This window comes from Gorilla gorilla, chromosome 9 (genome assembly GCF_029281585.2).
Source record: "Gorilla gorilla gorilla isolate KB3781 chromosome 9, NHGRI_mGorGor1-v2.1_pri, whole genome shotgun sequence".
Lineage (NCBI taxonomy): Eukaryota > Metazoa > Chordata > Mammalia > Primates > Hominidae > Gorilla > Gorilla gorilla.
Genome location: NC_073233.2, coordinates 101,884,809 through 101,902,388, shown reverse-complemented (window position 1 = coordinate 101,902,388; position 17,580 = coordinate 101,884,809).

The window sequence follows — 17,580 nt, the reverse complement described above, 5'->3', positions numbered from 1 at the left end:
TCCTTATCTTTCACGTACACAGCCATAGAATAAATGTATTATTGCCCCATGCCACCTGCAGGAGACCCAGGCTAGGAAAGAATCCTATCTTTGCCAAATTAATCTTGCATATAACAAAGTACTGCACACAGGCAGAGAATATGGCTGCCTAGCAGCACAAGAATGGAATTATTTACTTCGTTGCCCACTGCTTCTCTCTACTCGTACAGAAGCCTTCCTTGAAGTACTTACTGGACTTCATTAAGCGTTCAAAAAGCCTCTAATAAAACACCTGTGTTCTTATTCAAACCCTCTTTTATGCTGTCTACATAGCACCTAAGAGTGATGTATTCATCTGGTGAATTCTGGCTGGTACCTTTCTCCCTGCAAAGAAGGGAGAGAATGAGAGGCCAGCCTGGATTATAAGAAGGAGCAGAGGAGACTAGCAGTGCAAGACTGATCAGAAGTTCATGCCCTGGAAAGTCAGCTTAGAAGGGTACTGAAGGCCTGGAGTGAGCTTTGGATTCAGGGACTCACAAGAGAGTTGGCTTTTAGGTTGAGTTTAAAGATAAATAGAACTTTGCATGCAGGGATAGAAGGCAGGAAGAAATTAAAATCAGAATTTTTGACAGTTTCAGAGATGGGCAAGAATTGGCCCATTGCCCACAGCCCAAATCTGGCAGCAAGAGATACGCAGTTTGAAGTTACTTAAGCCCAGAGCTGCACTAGCTTTATGCAAAGGGTTGGCCTCAGAGCAGGGCAACTGCCCAGTGAGTTCCATCTCTGAACAGTTTGGGAATTTCTGGCCCAGGTCTCACTCTGGCTAGATGAACTTGGCCAGCCTGCCTGCTTCCTTCACTTCTTTATTTCTTTTTCTTTTGTCTCTCTCTCTCCTTTTCTTTTTCTTTCTTGCATCTTTCTGTTATTACAAATACCAAAAGCATGTTCCAGTTGTCCAATTTCTTAGCTTGTTAAAGAGATAAAGCAGGCAGGCACAGTGGCTAATGCCTGTAACCCCAGCACTTTGGGGAGGCTGAGGCTTGAAAATCGCTTGAGACCAGCAGTTTGAGACCATCCTGAGAAAATGGTGAGACTATTCTCTACAGAAAAATTAAAAGTTAGTCATCCCAACTGCTACTTGGGAGGCTGAGGTGGGAGGATCACTTGAGCCTGGGAGGTCAAGGCTGCAGTGAGCCATGATCGTGCCACTGTACTCCAGCCTGAGTGACAGAGCAAGATCCTGTCTCAGAGAGAGAGAGAGACAGAGAGAGAAAGAAAGAGAGAGAGAGCAGGATGAGCTTATACCATGGGAACTCAAAACAAAATTTTCCTAAACCAGGAAATAGCACAGTGTGTCTCATGTAAAGCTTGTGACACTAGCTGAGTAAAGCCTTAACTTTATGAATTACACTAATGCTTTTCAAACTTTAACAGGCATGCAAATCACACAGGGATCTTGTTAAATTGCAGGTTCTGATTCAGGGAAGCTGGACTGGAGCCTGAAATTCTGCCTTTCTAGCAAGCTCCCAGATGTTGCTGATTAATGGAATTCACTCTGAGTAGCAAAGCATACACCATACCAATGTATGGAGGAGTATTTCTTACACTCGTTGGTGGAGTATATGAAATTAATTCTAGACATTATTAATCAAGTACCAATTTCTTAGACCTTGGGAGACATGTTTTGGTCTGACTTATTGGTTTAGGATATACCCATATACACTTATCCCCACCCCCAGAGAGTAGGCATCACTCTGTACTAGATTTCAATAAGTGTATTTCAACTGTGCTACGTATGAACAAAGCAAGATGAGAAAGGCAAAAAGGAGGGATAAGGAGTAGAGAGCAATCTACACATCCACAGGCCAACTCGACCAGATACTCAGACAGTCTTCTCAGCATCCCAATGCAGTAAATACAAACTCACTGTCCCTGACACCTAACCTGTCTCCTTCTCCTCCTGGACCCACAGCAAGATTACATGTATCAGCCTCCCTCAAAGTTCTGGCCAACAGAATCTGAACAGAATCATTATCACCATTTCCAGGATTGGCCTATAAAACCCTCCCTAGTGAGATTGTTACACTCTCTCCTCTGTTATCGGAGCAAAAGAGAGAGTTCCAAGGCCCTAAAGAAAAGCAGAGTCACAGTGACAAGGATCATGGGCCCTGAACCATGTAGAAGGCTGCCCAATGAACACAAAAAACAAACCTGTATTGTACTAGGCCCTTGAAACTTGGGTACTTAATTTATATTAGTCAGGTCAATCTAACCAGAAAAGAGAAGCAACTCTAAGTGAAGTCTTTCAACAGAGGGATTTAATACAAGGAATTGGTTATACGAAAGATGAAAGAGCTTGGAAACCAACCATGAAATGGTTGAGGCAGCCCAGTGATTAGCAACAGAATACTGTTCCCTCCCTACACCCTGATAGACAACAGGAGAAGGTGGTGGTTTCAGAACTAAAACACTAGCATGGTCTGGCTGGAGCTACAACCATAGTGGGAGCTGCCAGTCAGAGTCGGGATCACAAAGTGAGAGGTAATCTTGCAGAAGTTGGGGCCCAGAGGAGACATCCACTGCCAGAAGTGCCACCCAAAGCTAATCAGGAGAGGCAGAAATATCTCGGCCAATGCATCCTACTGGGCTCGACACCCAGAAGCCAGTCGACAAGATATTTGGGGAAATGTAGTTCTCTACAATACGTAAAAGGGCAAGGGGAAGGTAAAGTATGGTAAAGTGAACAAAGAATTCGTCTCTCCAGCCTGTTACCACAGCAGTGTTACTATTCTTATTATAATAATATATCCGGCATGCTTACAATTGGCCTCCTGGATTGACCCCTGGCTCAATAGTGCCACAAAGATTGTTCAACTTTTGCTTGGCTGTTTCCTCAGTGTACCTTTGTCTGTGCTTGTCCAGTTACCCTCCTGTGCCAATGGAAGCAAACCTGTGGAATGCCCATACACCCTAAAATCTCCAGCATACAGGCAAAAATAACAATTGGCCACAAGAAGGTGCAAAGAATGCTTTAGCCTAAGCTTTAATACTTGACAAATACGTTAGCCTCAGCAAGTTATTTAAATAGCAGTCGACCCACCGGTAGAATGGGGCTTAACAAATACTCCCATATTACTGTGAGAAGAAAATGAGATAAATTATGTAAAGAACCTAATGCATACTCTATACACACTATATGATTATTATTATTATTATTCACTCATTCACACACACATGCATGTGCTTCATTATTTATTAATAGAAATAATAAACTACTATGTCTGGCTCTCTGCTGATTTGCCTAGATTTTTTTTTTAAAGCCTTCAACCAGGTGCAGTAGCTTACACCTGTAATCCCAGCGTTTTGGGAGGCTGGGGTGGGAGGATTTCTTTAACTCAGGAGTCAGAGGCAGCCTAGGCAACACAATGAGACCCTGTCTCTATTAAAAAAAAAAAAAAGCTTCCTATGTTCATTTCAGAAACTAATCCTAAAATATGTGCCTAACTCTAGTCCAGGGTAGATATTGTGAGTAAAGTCATGAACAAAAGACAAAATCTCATCCTCCTGAAGCTTATATTTTAGCGAATGTTAACGCATCTTTTGGTCACATGAAAAAAAATGAGTTGAAGTTTTCTAGCAGGCACTTTTCAGCCCTGAAATACATAATTTTTACTTCAGTTTCACTCAAAATACAGCAGAATAACCAACATTTACAAATGTTCAACATTAGACATAAATTAATCCATGAGTTTCATATCACTGGTCACAGACCACATTAATGTAAATGGCACTTGCCAAGGGAATTGTAGCAAGAATTTTTTCATCAGATAAGAAAATTGCAACAGACAGCCTCAAAAATTCCTCCTAAATAATTTACAAGACATATAAGCTAGGCTTGAAAGCTCTTTAAGATCTGTCTTGCCCCACCATCGTATTCCCAACACCCAGCATAGTGCCTGGCATTCAACAGGTACCTACTAAATATTAATACTTGTTAAATAAATGACTGATGGCTCTATGATTTTGGATTTATGATTCTATTACCTGGTACATGAGCCTTATTATAGCACCTACCACATTGTGTTACAGCTGTTATTTATTCTGCCTGTTATCCACACTCATTTCTGACCTCCCTAAAGTCTGGGGCTGCTTTTTGCCTCTCTGCTACCCAGCTCTGCACACAGCAAAAAGCCAATACTAAAAAACTGTCAGAGGGAGAGAGGGACAATATATGAACACATTAATGAATTATTTGATCCACAATATTATGATTTATGAACATATAAACTACACACCTCTTGTTAGAGACTCATTAAAAAAAATCAAGACATAAGGGATAAAGACCCATCAGCAAAGTGGCAGAAGAGATTCTAGGACTCCAGGAGAAAACTGGTTATGGAAATAACTGCTAACATTTCCGAGGGGACACTGTATCTTAAATCAATCAGAATAGAGTAGAAACCTACTATGTTCAAATCCCCTTGGTAAGTTCTGAGAGGTGACAACTAGAACTTTCCAGAACTTACAGTCTAGATCATTAGCTCTGTCCCTCAAGAGAACCCTGACAAATACACTGAGAAAGGAGTTACAGGGCCCTTCTGCAGGGTCAGGATCTTACTGTTGTCCTCTCATAGAGCAGTGGTCAAGGCTCTCTGCAGAAATAATAGGATAAGATCAGAAGTTCTCAGATTTCTATAAAGCTGTGAGACAATTTTATGCATTTATTGCAGAAATTAATCATAATACAAAGGAGGAAGAAACAGGGTAGGAATGTAAGAAGGACTAGAAGAGGCAAAAAGGAGAGAACATACAGCTCAAGTTCCATTTGGCCTGCTTTTCTGAAACTCTGCACAACGTTCTCTAATTTAGGGCCCTTCAGAGTCAGGCAGAAACTCTGAAATCAAATATACTTTCATACCTTCTCTGCAATCAGATGCCAACAATGACTAGAAGATAAACATGGATTTGTAAATTCAGACACATATGAACAAACTACTGTGTTCTGAGAAGGCTGAAAAGAATTCAAGAGTTAAGTTGAAACGGTTTCCTTAGGTTAGTTAGTATCTTACAAGCATTTCAAGTGCTGTGCTGGGTAAAGATTAAAACACTGTGAGCAGAACTCTGTGTCTGTGTCTTCAGGAAACTTATGATATAACCTTTTAAGACACAAAAGACTGTCTTTATTCTCTCTCTGACTGAATTTACTCCCTCTGCTCTTGAGTGCATCAAGATAGGCATAATTCTGATTGGAAACTTCCTCCATTTAAGCACTTATTCCTGGCTAACACCCCAAAACAAGCTTCTAAATCTGAGTGTTCAGTATGGTGACCACTGGCCACATGAGGCTAGATGAGCTCTTAAAATATGGCTAGTATAATGCAGAAACTGAATTTTTGTCTCTAATTAATTTAAATTTAATAACTGATTCTCCCTCTCCCTCTCCCTCTCCGTCTCCGTCTCCCTCTCCCTCTCCCTCTCCCCACAGTCTCCCTCTCCCTCTCTTTCCACGGTCTCCCTCTGATGCCGAGTGGAGGCTGGACTGTGCTGCTACCATCTCCGCTCACTGCAACCTCCCTGCCTGATTCTCCTGCCTCAGCCTGCCCAACGCCTGCGGTTGCAGGCACACGCCGCCCCGCCTGACTGGTTTTCGTATTTTTTTTGGTGGAGACGGGGTTTCGCTGTGTTGGCCGGGCTGGTCTCCAGCTCCTAACCGCGAGTGATCCGCCAGCCTCGGCCTCCCGAGGTGCCGGGATTGCAGACAGAGTCTCGTTCACTCAGTGCTCAATGGTGCCCAGGCTGGAGTGCAGTGGTGTGATCTCGGCTCGCTACAACCTCCACCTCCCAGCCGCCTGCCTTGGCCTCCCAAAGTGCCGAGATTGCAGCCTCTGCCCGGCCGCCACCCCGTCTGGGAAGTGAGGAGCGTCTCTCCCTGGCCGCCCATCGTCTGGGATGTGAGGAGCCCCTCTGCCTGGCTGCCCAGTCTGGAAAGTGAGGAGCGTCTCTGCCCGGCCGCCATCCCATCTAGGAAGTGAGGAGCGTCTCTGCCCGGCCGCCCATCGTCTGAGATGTGGGGAGCGCCTCTGCCCCGCCGCCCCATCTGGGATGTGAGGAGCGCCTCTGCCCGGCCACCCTGTCTGAGAAGTGAGCAGACCCTCTGCCTGGCAACCGCCCCGTCTGGGAAGTGAGGAGCCCCTCCGCCCGGCAGCCACCCAGTCTGGGAAGTGAGGAGCGTCTCCGCCCGGCAGCCACCCCGTCCGGGAGGGAGGTGGGGGGGTCAGCCCCCGCCCGGCCAGCCACCCCATCCGGAAGGGAGGTGGGGGGGTCAGCCCCCTGCCCGGCCAGCTGCCCCGTCTGGGAGGTGTACCCAACAGCTCATTGAGAACGGGCCATGGTGACAATGGCGATTTAGTGGAATAGAAAGGGGGGAAAGGTGGGGAAAAGATTGAGAAATCGGATGGTTGCCGTGTCTGTGTGGAAAGAGGTAGACATGGGAGACTTCATTTTGTTCTGTACTAAGAAAAATTCTTCTGCCTTGGGATCCTGTTGATCTGTGACCTTACCCCCAACCCTGTGCTCTCTGAAACATGTGCTGTGTCCACTCAGGGTTAAATGGATTAAGGGCGGTGCAAGATGTGCTTTGTTAAACAGATACTTGAAGGCAGCATGCTCGTTAAGAGTCATCACCACTCCCTAATCTCAAGTACCCAGGGACACAAACACTGCGGAAGGCCACAGGGTCCTCTGCCTAGGAAAACCAGAGACCTTTGTTCACTTGTTTATCTGCTGACCTTCCCTCCACTGTTGTCCTATGACCCTGCCAAATCCCCCTCTGCAAGAAACACCCAAGAAAGATCAATAAAAAATAAAAAATAAAAAAAAATAACTGATATTCAATTCAGTTATTGGGAAATGTTCCGGTATGTTTCATACAACCTAAGTATGTGAATCTGCTTTTTCAACTGTAAATTTTATAAATTTTATCTAAACACAGATCAAGCATTTCCATCAAAAATTTAAAATCCAAGTTGAGATGTGTTGTAAGTATAAATACACACTGGAATTCAAAGACTTCCTATGAAATCATGTTAAATATTTTATTAATAATTTGTATATTGATTACATGTTTAACTTTTATTTTTAATCATTGGGATAAAACTGGGATATGATAACAAATATGTTATTTAAATGAACTTCATTTTTTCTCTTTGACTATTTCAACTTTTATTATAAGAAAATCTATAATTATACATGTGGCCTGCATTATATTTCTATTGGACAGCACTGCTCTAAAATGATCACAACTTCCAAATTGGTCTCCAAACTCCAGTATTCCCAAGCTTTGCTCTTTTTTCTTTCTGTTCCAGGAAGATCCTTCTTAACCTCTATTTTTCACGTGGCAGTTTTCCACTTAGTGCCTCCCAGTTACCTGTTGTAACCCATCTAAGCTTCTCAGTTTGTAGTCAAGACTCTCCAACTATGCAGGCCACACCTCTGCACAGCCCACACCTCTGTAATCTCATATCTATTTCCTACCATGCTGCCTATGTTCTAGCCAAACAGATGTTTTGTCAGTTCCATATTAGTGTTCTATACTTCCGTTCCTTTCCCCAACAGAGTTTCCTCAAATTCCATCATTTTTCTTCTCTGCACCTTCCACCTTTTTCAAGGAATGTATCTAAATCCAGCTCTTCTACAAATATTTCCCATAATATCAGCTCTGCCTCCCTTTTTTCCAGATCCCAAATTACTTGGCCCTCAATTTTTTCCACAGAATGTTGCTCTTGTCAATGTGTCAACTCCTGTGCAATCATTTGTGTGTGAGCTGCCCTGTGCCCAGGACTTGTGTTCCCAACTCTCCAGCAAGCTCCTGCAGAACAGGTGTCATGCCTGCTTAATGTTTTATATCCCCCAGCAACACCTCTGCAGTGCTTAATAAATGTCTGTGAATAAACTGTCAATACCACAATAAACCCTAATGAAAGAGGCATATAGACAGAGAACAGAGTTTTCACATGTGGATACTTCTTCCTACACGTTTTTCATGTGGTCTGAGATCTCATCTGGCATGTCATCTTTCACATCATTTGTGGAAGGGTCACACCTTCATCAAAGTGTTCATTTGCCCAAAGCATTTTATAAGTCCTCTTGGTTTTAAAGAAGCCGTTTGTACAGGCAGAGCTGTTAGCATTCTGTCTAAAAGATTACTTAGCATTTCTCCATGTCAAAAGCAACCCTTTACTACATAGCATTAGCAATTTCTCAAAATTATTAGTTTTTACTATTGGAATTATTCTTTGTAATTTGTTTTTTAATGGAAGTACTGGGTTAATATGGTGTTAGAAGAAAAAATTCTTATAAATTGCAGTTCAAAGGCATTCTTCCTTATTCATTTATTTAAGAAAGAGGTATTGAGTCTCATCAATGTGTCAGGTTCTGTTCTAGGGACAGAGGATACAGCAAGGAGGAAAACTGATGTGACCTCTCTTCTCACAGAGCTCCCAGTCTACTGGAGAATAAAGAAATTGAGCAGGAACAAGCTCTTATCACAACTCAGCTTGATTAGAACAATGTTAATGGAAATAAGGGATACTAAGTGGTAAGGAGGCCTCATGAACAAAGACATAGGACCTCAAGCATGGTGTTACTGGATTATTTCCTGGTATCAGGCAGCTTAGTGCAAGAAAATTTTCCTCACACCCCAGGACACATCCTGATACTCATCCTGAAGACCCACTACAAAACAAACCCTAGGATCCAGAAGTTGAATGAAGGTAGAACCCCTCTGAATTCTATTCAAAGGGTTTTTATCCCATGAAGGACAAAAACTTTGTTTTACAAACTGCCCTGTCCTGGGCATGAGAAGAGCAAGACTACACCAGACTTAGCATAGAGAAGTTTTACCAGTCTAAGGATGAAACAGAGAGAGGAAAAGGATAGCAGTTGGAGTATGTAGGATGCTCAGTGTTCTGGTGATACCAGTGATGACCTTGATAATCTTTTCTCACCACCTAGGGCATCCATCAGAAAAACCCCTACATGCAAGAACCATCCCAGAAAGCAAAAGTCATTCAACATTTTGGTCTCAGGATCTCTTCACACTCAAAAAGTATTGATGACTCCAAGGGGCTCTTCTTTATGTGGTTTTAATCTATTTAATAATTTTTAATATTGACCTATTAAAAATTAAAACTGATACTTTTAAAGATATTATTAATTCATTTAAAAATAAGTAAATCCATACATGTCATTATAGATAGCACATGTTTAAGAAAATAACCATGATTTCCAAACAAAACAATTAGTGAAAAGGTTAGCATTTTGTATTTTTATAAATCTCTTTAATGTCTGGTTTAAATATATGATATGTGGATTCTTATATCTGCTTCTACATTCAATTTGTTGTGTGTGGAACAATAGTAAATAAATATTTGGCTAGGCATGGTGGTTCACGCCTGTAATCCCAGCACTTTGGAGACTGAAGTGGGCAGATCACTTGTGGTCAGGAGTTCGAGACCAGGCTGGCCAACATGGTGAAACCTCAATTCTACTAAAAATACAAAAATCATCCAGGTACGGTGGCACACACCTGTAATCTCACCTACTCAGGAGGCTGAGGCAGGAGAATTACTTGAACCTGGGAGGAAAAGGTTGCAATGAGCCAAGATTGTGCCACTGCATTCCAGCCGGGGCAACAGAACAAGATTCAGTCTCAGTAAAACAAAAAAAAATAGTAAATAAATACTTGGTCTTTGTCCCCCCAGTTCCTGGCACACAGCTCCTAAAACTCTTGGAATCTCTGAAGTGATAAGTGCCTTTTATATGTTAATGAGAAGACTTGTAGCTGGGGGACCCTGGAGAGTTTTAGGATGGGGACTCATCACCAGAAAGATCAAGGATAATTAGAGGGTTGGAACTTTCAGTACCACACTCCAACCCCTGGAAAGGGGACAGGGGCTGGAGATTGAGTTAATCACCAATGGCCAATGATTTATTGAATCATATCTATGTGAGGAAATCTTCATAAAAACCCCTACATGAAGGGGTTTGGAGAGCTTCAGGGGTGGTGAACACATCAAACTGCTAGGAGGGTGGTGGGCCTGGAGAGGGCATAGACGCTCTGTGTGACCTTTCCTCCACCGTGTCCCATGCATCTCTTCCCTTCAGCTATTCCTAAGTTGTGTATCCTTCATAATAAACTGGTAACAATATGTCAAGTTCTTTCTTGGGTTTTATGAGCCATTCTAGCAAATTATCAAACCCGAGGTGGGGGTTGTGCGAATCCAAATCTCTAGCCAAGTCAGACAAAAGTGTAAGTAACCCAGGCACCAATCCTCATGACTAGCATCTGAAGTGAGGGCAGTCTTGTGGGACTGAGCCCTCAAACCTATGGAGTCTGACACTCACCACCCAAGTCTGACATGAATGCTGGGTAGTTAGTGTCACAATTGAATGCAGGACACTCAGCTGGTGTCTGGAGAGTTGGAGAGCTGGCCACATAAATGTCTTCTTTTAAGAAGTGTCTGTTCATATCCTTCACCCACTTTTTGATGGGGTTGTTTTTTTCTTGTAAATTTGTTTAAGTTCTATGTAGATTCTGGATATTAGCCCTTTCTCAGATGGATAGATTGCAAAAATTTTCTCCCATTCTGTAAGTTGCCTGCTCTCTCTAATGATAGTTTCTTTTGCTGTGCAGAAGCTCTTTAGTTTAATTAGACCCTATATGTCAATTTTGGCTTTTGTTGCCATTGCTTTTGGTGTTTTAATCACGAAGTCTTTGCCTATGCCTATGTCTTGAATGGTATTGCTTAGGTTTTCTTCTAGGGCTTTTATGGTTTTAGGTCTTACATTTATTAGGTCTTTAATCCATCTTGAGTTAATTTATATATAAGGTGTAAGGAGCGGATCCAGTTTCAGTTTTCTGCATATGGCTAGCCAGTTATCCCAGCACCATTTATTGAATAGAGAGTGCTTTCCCCATTGCTTTTGTCACTTTTGTCAAAGATCAGATGGTTGTAGGTGTCAGGCATATTTATGAGCTCTCTAATCTGTTCCACTGGGCTATGTGTCTGTTTTGGTACCAGTACCATGCTGTTTTGGTTTCTGTAGCCTTGTAGTATAGTTTTAAGTCAGGTAGTGCGATGCCTCCAGCTTTGCTCTTTTTTATTGTCTTGGCTATTCAGGTTCTTTTTGGTCCCATATGAATTTTAAAATAGTTTTTTAAAGGTTAATTTCAATGTGGAATCTGAAATCATATTAGTGAACTTTTCATACTCTCTTATATTAAAATTCATTAATCTACCTTCTACTTTAGATGGAACTTTTGCCTATGCATGATTTTCTAATATCACAATAATCATTTGGAAAATACCAGTTCATTCAGTTTTGAAGATATTCCAAATATTCACATATTTCATAATACAATATCAAAAATACATTTGCTAACACCATGGTTCATCTCACCAGAAAAGTCTTTAATTATTGAAAAGCTGTCAAGTTTATGATGGTGAATACCAATTTTCCAAAATTCTAATTTTCACTTGACAGCTTAATTTTATCATTGGCAAAAATAATACTGTTATTTTCCTTGAAGTGCTCACTTTGTTCATTTTTAAGAAAAATGCCTGCTAAGTCTCCAAGTCGGCATAATTATACTTTGCCAATAATTCTTTTAAATAAAAAAGTATTTCATAAACCAAAGTAGCTCATTTGACTTGAAGCTTAAATAATCACACAAGTGTTTTTCTTTGAGCCAACCAAGTGCTTTTCTTTGTGTCCATGTGTGTGTGTGTGCACCCCTGGTTGTGTGTGTGTGCACCCCTGGTTGTGTGTGTGTGCCCCTGGTTGTGTGGGTGTGTGTGTGTGTTCCTGGTCGTGTGTGTGTGTGTGTGTGTGTGTGTGTGCCCCTGGTGCCTCTTTTTGTGGGTCCAAATTTCCTCTTATAAAGATACCAATCAAATTGGATTAGGTCTCACTCTAATGGCCTCATTTTAACTTAATCACCTCTTTTAAGGCTCTGTCTCCAAATACAGTCACATACTGAGGTTAGGGCTTCAACAAATGAATTTGGGGTTGCAGAGAGGACACATTCATCCAATAATAACCAGTAAGAATTAGAAGGTTAGCTCAGAAAAACAAACAGAAGAAAATAATAAAAAGCTATATGAAAGCATTCACCAGGGACAAAAGATATACATTTCTAAATCTAAAGGTCCCACCAAGTCTGTAGCACAATAAAATAGAACCTCATCTGGACATGCCATTATGAAGTTTCAAAATAATAAGAAAAAGAAGAAAGCCCCGAATAATTTAAAGTGGAAAAAACCATGTTACCCACAAGAAATAATAATCAGACTAACAGCAGACTTCTCACCAGCAACACTGGAAGCTAGAAGACAGTGGAATAATGCCTTCAAAGTTCTAGAAACAGAAAAAAAGATATTTTGAACTATAAATTCTCTACTTAGACAAATTTCTACTTAAATTGAGGATGGTTTAAAAATATTTCTGGACATTCAAAACACAGAATTTATTTATCTATTTATTAATTTATTTTTGAGACAGGGTCTCACTCTGTTGCCCAGGCAAGAGTGCAGTGGTGTGATCAAAACTCACTGCAGCCTTGACCTCCCCAGGCTCAAGTGATCCTCCCACCTCAGCCTCCTGAGTAGCTGGGACCACAGGCATGTGCCATCATGCCCAGGTAATTTTTGTATTTTTTCCAGAAACAGGGTTTCTCCATGTTTCCCAGCCTGGTCTTAAACTCCTCAGCTCAAGCAATCTGCCTTCCTTGGCCTCCAAAAGTGCTAGGATCACAGGCATGAGCCACCACATCTGGCCCAGAATTTATTTTTAATAAACATTTTTGGTGGGAAAGCAATTGAAAATGTGCCTAGCAAATCAAAGGAGTAAAACAATAACAAGGAAGATGCAGCTCCCAAAATTGAAAGCAGTGAGGAAGGCCCAGAATGATTACTGTGCAGCCTGTGGACAGCAGTTGTTCAGAGGATGCACAGCTCCGGGAGAGAGGGATCTGAGGGAAATGGAGGGAGGGTATTTAATAGAATGCCTATTTCAACCAAGTATTTGAAAAAAAGTTAAGGATGTAATAAAAGCAAACACCACAAGAATAAAAAAGGAATTTGAGACCAAAAGAAAAACTTAAAAGTTTTACAAGGAGAAAATATAATCATAGTATAAAATCAGGCTCTGCACAAAACAGTTAATGCCGGCTCTGACCCACAGATGAAACAGGAATTAAAAGAAATTAAAGAATGTGTAAGCAAAAACTCAGTTGCAAGTAAGAAAACCCAATTCCACCTGAGGAGGAAAAAGAGGTGGCATCCTTTAAAAATTAACTGCCTGTTTTTCTGTCTGTGGCTAGTGAGCCTTATCTCTCCCTTTCCCAGGCATTGTGAAGACGCTGTTTCTCTAACTGTGCAGCTGCAAGGTCACTAGGCAGATAAACTCAAGTTGTAAAACATGTTTTTCCTTGAAAAGTAAGAAATGATGTAATGCATGTCTCAATTGAATAACTGTCTTTGTTTCTCATTTCTGTAATATGCTTCCCCCTGCACAGATCTCCCTCCACCCCATGAAATGCTTAAAAGGTAACCTGACTCTTTGTTCAGGGCTCAGTCTTTTTGGATGTTAATCTGACTGGGCTGGTGCACCTAAATAACAATAATAATAATAAATCCTCCTCAACCCCTCAGTCTCTCTGATTCCCAAATTATCCCACTGCACAGACCCTGGCCAAACGATGGATGAAAAAATGTATGCTGACACAGGTATTTTGCCTGACAGCATGACTAGTGGACTTCACTGCCCAGCACCGCAGGTGAGTCCAGCAGCCAAGAGTGAAGCCCCAATAAGCCAGTGATGTTTGTATTTATTTAGTACAGATTTAATGACAAAGGCTTTGAGTCAATACTACTTATGGGTAATTAACATGGTGGCTCCCTTCAGCCAAATTATCTTTCAAAGCTTTTGCAAAACCTCCTGGCCTTCCAAGAAGGTTTGCTTCTTTCTACAATTTTTATAATTTTTCCCACCACCCTGACCAAACTCCTACAAGTTAAAATAATTTTCAGCTCTTAGGCTAACCCCATAGAACAGCAGTTCCCAACCTTTTTGGCACCAGGGACCAGTTTCATGGAAGACAATTTTTCCATAACTAGGGCGGGAAGATGGGGGCAGCATTAGTTTAAGTCTCATAAGGAGGATGCAACCTAGATCTCTCACATGAGCAGTTAACAATAGGGTTTGTGCTCCTATGAGAATCTAATGCTGCCACTGATCTGACAGGAGGTGGAGCTCAGGTGGTAATGCTCGCAGCCACTCACCTCCTGCTGTGCAGCCGGGTTCCTAACAGGCCATGGACTCATACTGGTCCACAGCCCAGGGACTGGGGACCCCTGCCATAGACAAAGCACAGAAGAGAGTTATGGTTTCAGAACAGAATGTAAATATTATCAATCTTAACAATATAAAAGTTCAAATGATAGAAATTGGGAAGTGGAAGGCAGGAAGGAGAGCTAAAAGGAAGGATAGAAGTGCAAATGTTCCCATCTTTCAAGGGGGAGAGTGAAAAAATACTATTATTGAACAAAAAATAAAGTGGTTAGTTTATGACTTAAAGTTTCAAATAATACTGATTTTTAAAATGAAAGCATGATATAACTACATGAAAAGGTTGAGGGAAGGGGGATGTAGGATGGTAAAATCTTAGATCAATGGCAGAAATTCAATAACTAATATCTAAAATTGATCAATCAAAATCAGAAATGGAAACATCTTATTCAGAGATATGGAAATTAACACCAAAATAAATAGTAAAAAGATTAAAAGTGGCTATCCTAGGGAAAAGGACAGGAGTTAGGAAAGAGTGAGGCAAGAAACTGTGGCTTTGTATCACAAAAGTTCTACAGTATTTTGACTTGTTAACCAGGATAAATTATTTTATAAATTTATTTTTTTTAATTTTAGTGGATTTTTAAGTTGTCTCTGGGATCACTGACACATTTCTTTTGGCCCTTGTTTCACGTACAGATCCCAGTTCTCATGGGCAACTTCCAGATCCCAACACCAAGAAGTCCTTGGGCACAAGGACTTCTTTTTATCTACCACCTTTTTATCTACCTTGTTGTGAACCCCATAAGCAGTGATGTTTCCATGATCTTCCATGGGTCAAGGGCCTTTAATAACATGTGGTATTTATATGGTACCTTTCATCCGAACACTACAGTGCAGGGCATGACATTCTCTCACCATGTTCCTATGGGGAAGGCAGAAGACAGGGACGATTAACCCTATGATACATATGGGAAAACTGAGACAAAGAGCTCTTATAACCAATCTAGTAGGTTGGTTCTATTACTCAGAATTAAGGGGATAACTGCTGAGCCTTAAAGATTCTGGAAGACTTAACCTGGTTTTTAAGCCCTGCAAATGATTCTTTCTGAAGACATGTGTCAGTTGGCTTAATTATGGGCTTCATCTTCTCCCTTTTTTAGTTGAATGATCCAGGGGCCAGGGTGAAGCCATGGGAAAAGGGAAGTAAGTCCCAGAGAGTGAGTGACGATGGGAGAAGTGAGAAAGAAAGGCCTAGTTAATTGTGGGCTGTGTCTTACTCACTCACTAAATTGATCAGAAATTATTTACGAAGCCCTCTGTTAGGCTTTCAGTTCCATGCCTGGTGCCAGGAAGAATACAAGGAAGGAGCGTAGAATGAGTGCCATTTTGTCAGTAGCTTACAATTTCCTTGGATCCACAAGAAATACATACATTGAACAAGATGAAAACTAATGCTGGGAGGTAGAAACAGAACAGTCAGTGTAATAAGATCCTAGGGGAAAGTAAGGTGAGCAAGGGCTTCGACGGACACTTTTTCTACCTGTGTTTCTTCATTGAGCACCCATAGTCGCTGGGTGTGGTGTTAGAGGCTGCAGATTTGACACTCAGTCCCTGTTCCCATGGGCTCATAGGCCAACGTAGCTGAGAGAAATAGTGCAGCGGGACGGGGTGGTCTGGAAAACCTCCCAGAGCAAGTAACCTCTATAAATGGAGCCTAACTACAGAATGGATGTTGTGCCTGTGAAGTCAAAGGAGAGCTCTGAGCAGAGGGAGGGGGCTGCAGATACAGGGGAGGGTAGCACAGAAAAGAACTCCAAGAAGGAAGGAGGGCTTGGGCTCAATTTAAAAATACTTTTCTGAGGTCCCCCAGATGCTTCTCCTAGGCCAGGACTCTTCCCTTCACTAATACTGTTTTTGCCTAATTGAAGTTAAGGAAAGCACTCCTCCTCCATTTCCTCCATATTTTCTTTCCACTTTCCTTTTCTATCTTTCTCTTCCTGACTTTTGACAGTAGCATCAAGAGAATGTCTATTACCTAAAAAATCTGCCAGTCTTTCCATTTTTTGGTCATTTGTTTAAAAACAGTATTCCTTATTAAGAATATTTTCATTTGTGTGTGACTTCATTGCCCACAAACTGCTTCTATCACCACAAAATTACATCTTAGACATGACAAGAGACACAATGTCAGGTCAAGGGCTTACTTGCAAATCAACAGAGGGACTCCAGGTGAAACTCCAGTTAAATTAGGCAATGGAGCTGTCCAACTACCCAGATGACCCAGGACAGCAAAAGTCCACGTGGCCTTGGGTTTCAGCAAGGAAGGAGTGTGCAGCATTCCCAGACCCCTTGGTGCCCATGACAGAGGCCAGGAGTCAGAGGGTCGGGACAGCAACTCAGCTTGATTGCTAAGCAGGAATACTCTTCACCTGCCTATGGCCAGGACTCCGGGCCAGAGAAAAGGAAATCACACAGAGTAATGCCTGTCATCAACTGCAATCACATTCTCCACATAGCAAAAGAAATGGGTCCCCAGTCTCTCTTTTCCCAGAATAAGAACAGGTGGCACCTGGCAGCATAACTCGGTGGTTTCTACATGCTGGCCTGGTCCTAAGAGCCTTTGACATCCCCAGCTTCTCAATGCCCTCCCTCTACTCCCTTATTCTGCCCGTTCCTTGCCCATTCATTCATGCTAAAGATCCAAACTCAGGTATGCTCTCCTCATTACTCAAGACAGGGCTGACTACGTAAACAGAAGCAGATCCCCAGTGTGTGCAGAGCTCGTGCCGAGTGCTGGAGCCCAGCCACACACCACCGCAGACCTGACGCCAGCCCCCAGCAGGGCAGCTGTGCTGAGGCTGGCTCCTCAGGGCCACCTCTTGTCTTTACTGCAAGATATATTCTGATTCTTCTAGTGTCCCCAGTGGTAGCTTGTTACGTGACTCTGCTCTCCTAGAGAGTTACATGAGTCTCTGCTCTCCTAGAAATAGATGACTGATGTTACTACTCACAGTAAATAAGTTATTATCAATAAATATTTTATCAGTTGTAACTGATATTATCAAAATCATAAATACTTATATTGTAGTCATTACTAACGGTAGTAAATTTAATTGTTTCATAACAATCCTTGTAGAGTTAATGCATATGTCCCTGAGCCCTCAGGATATCAAAATGTTGTTTCTCAGACATAATATTGTCTTAAGTAATAAAATTAGAAACCATAAATCTATGTCTTGCTGCTCTTTT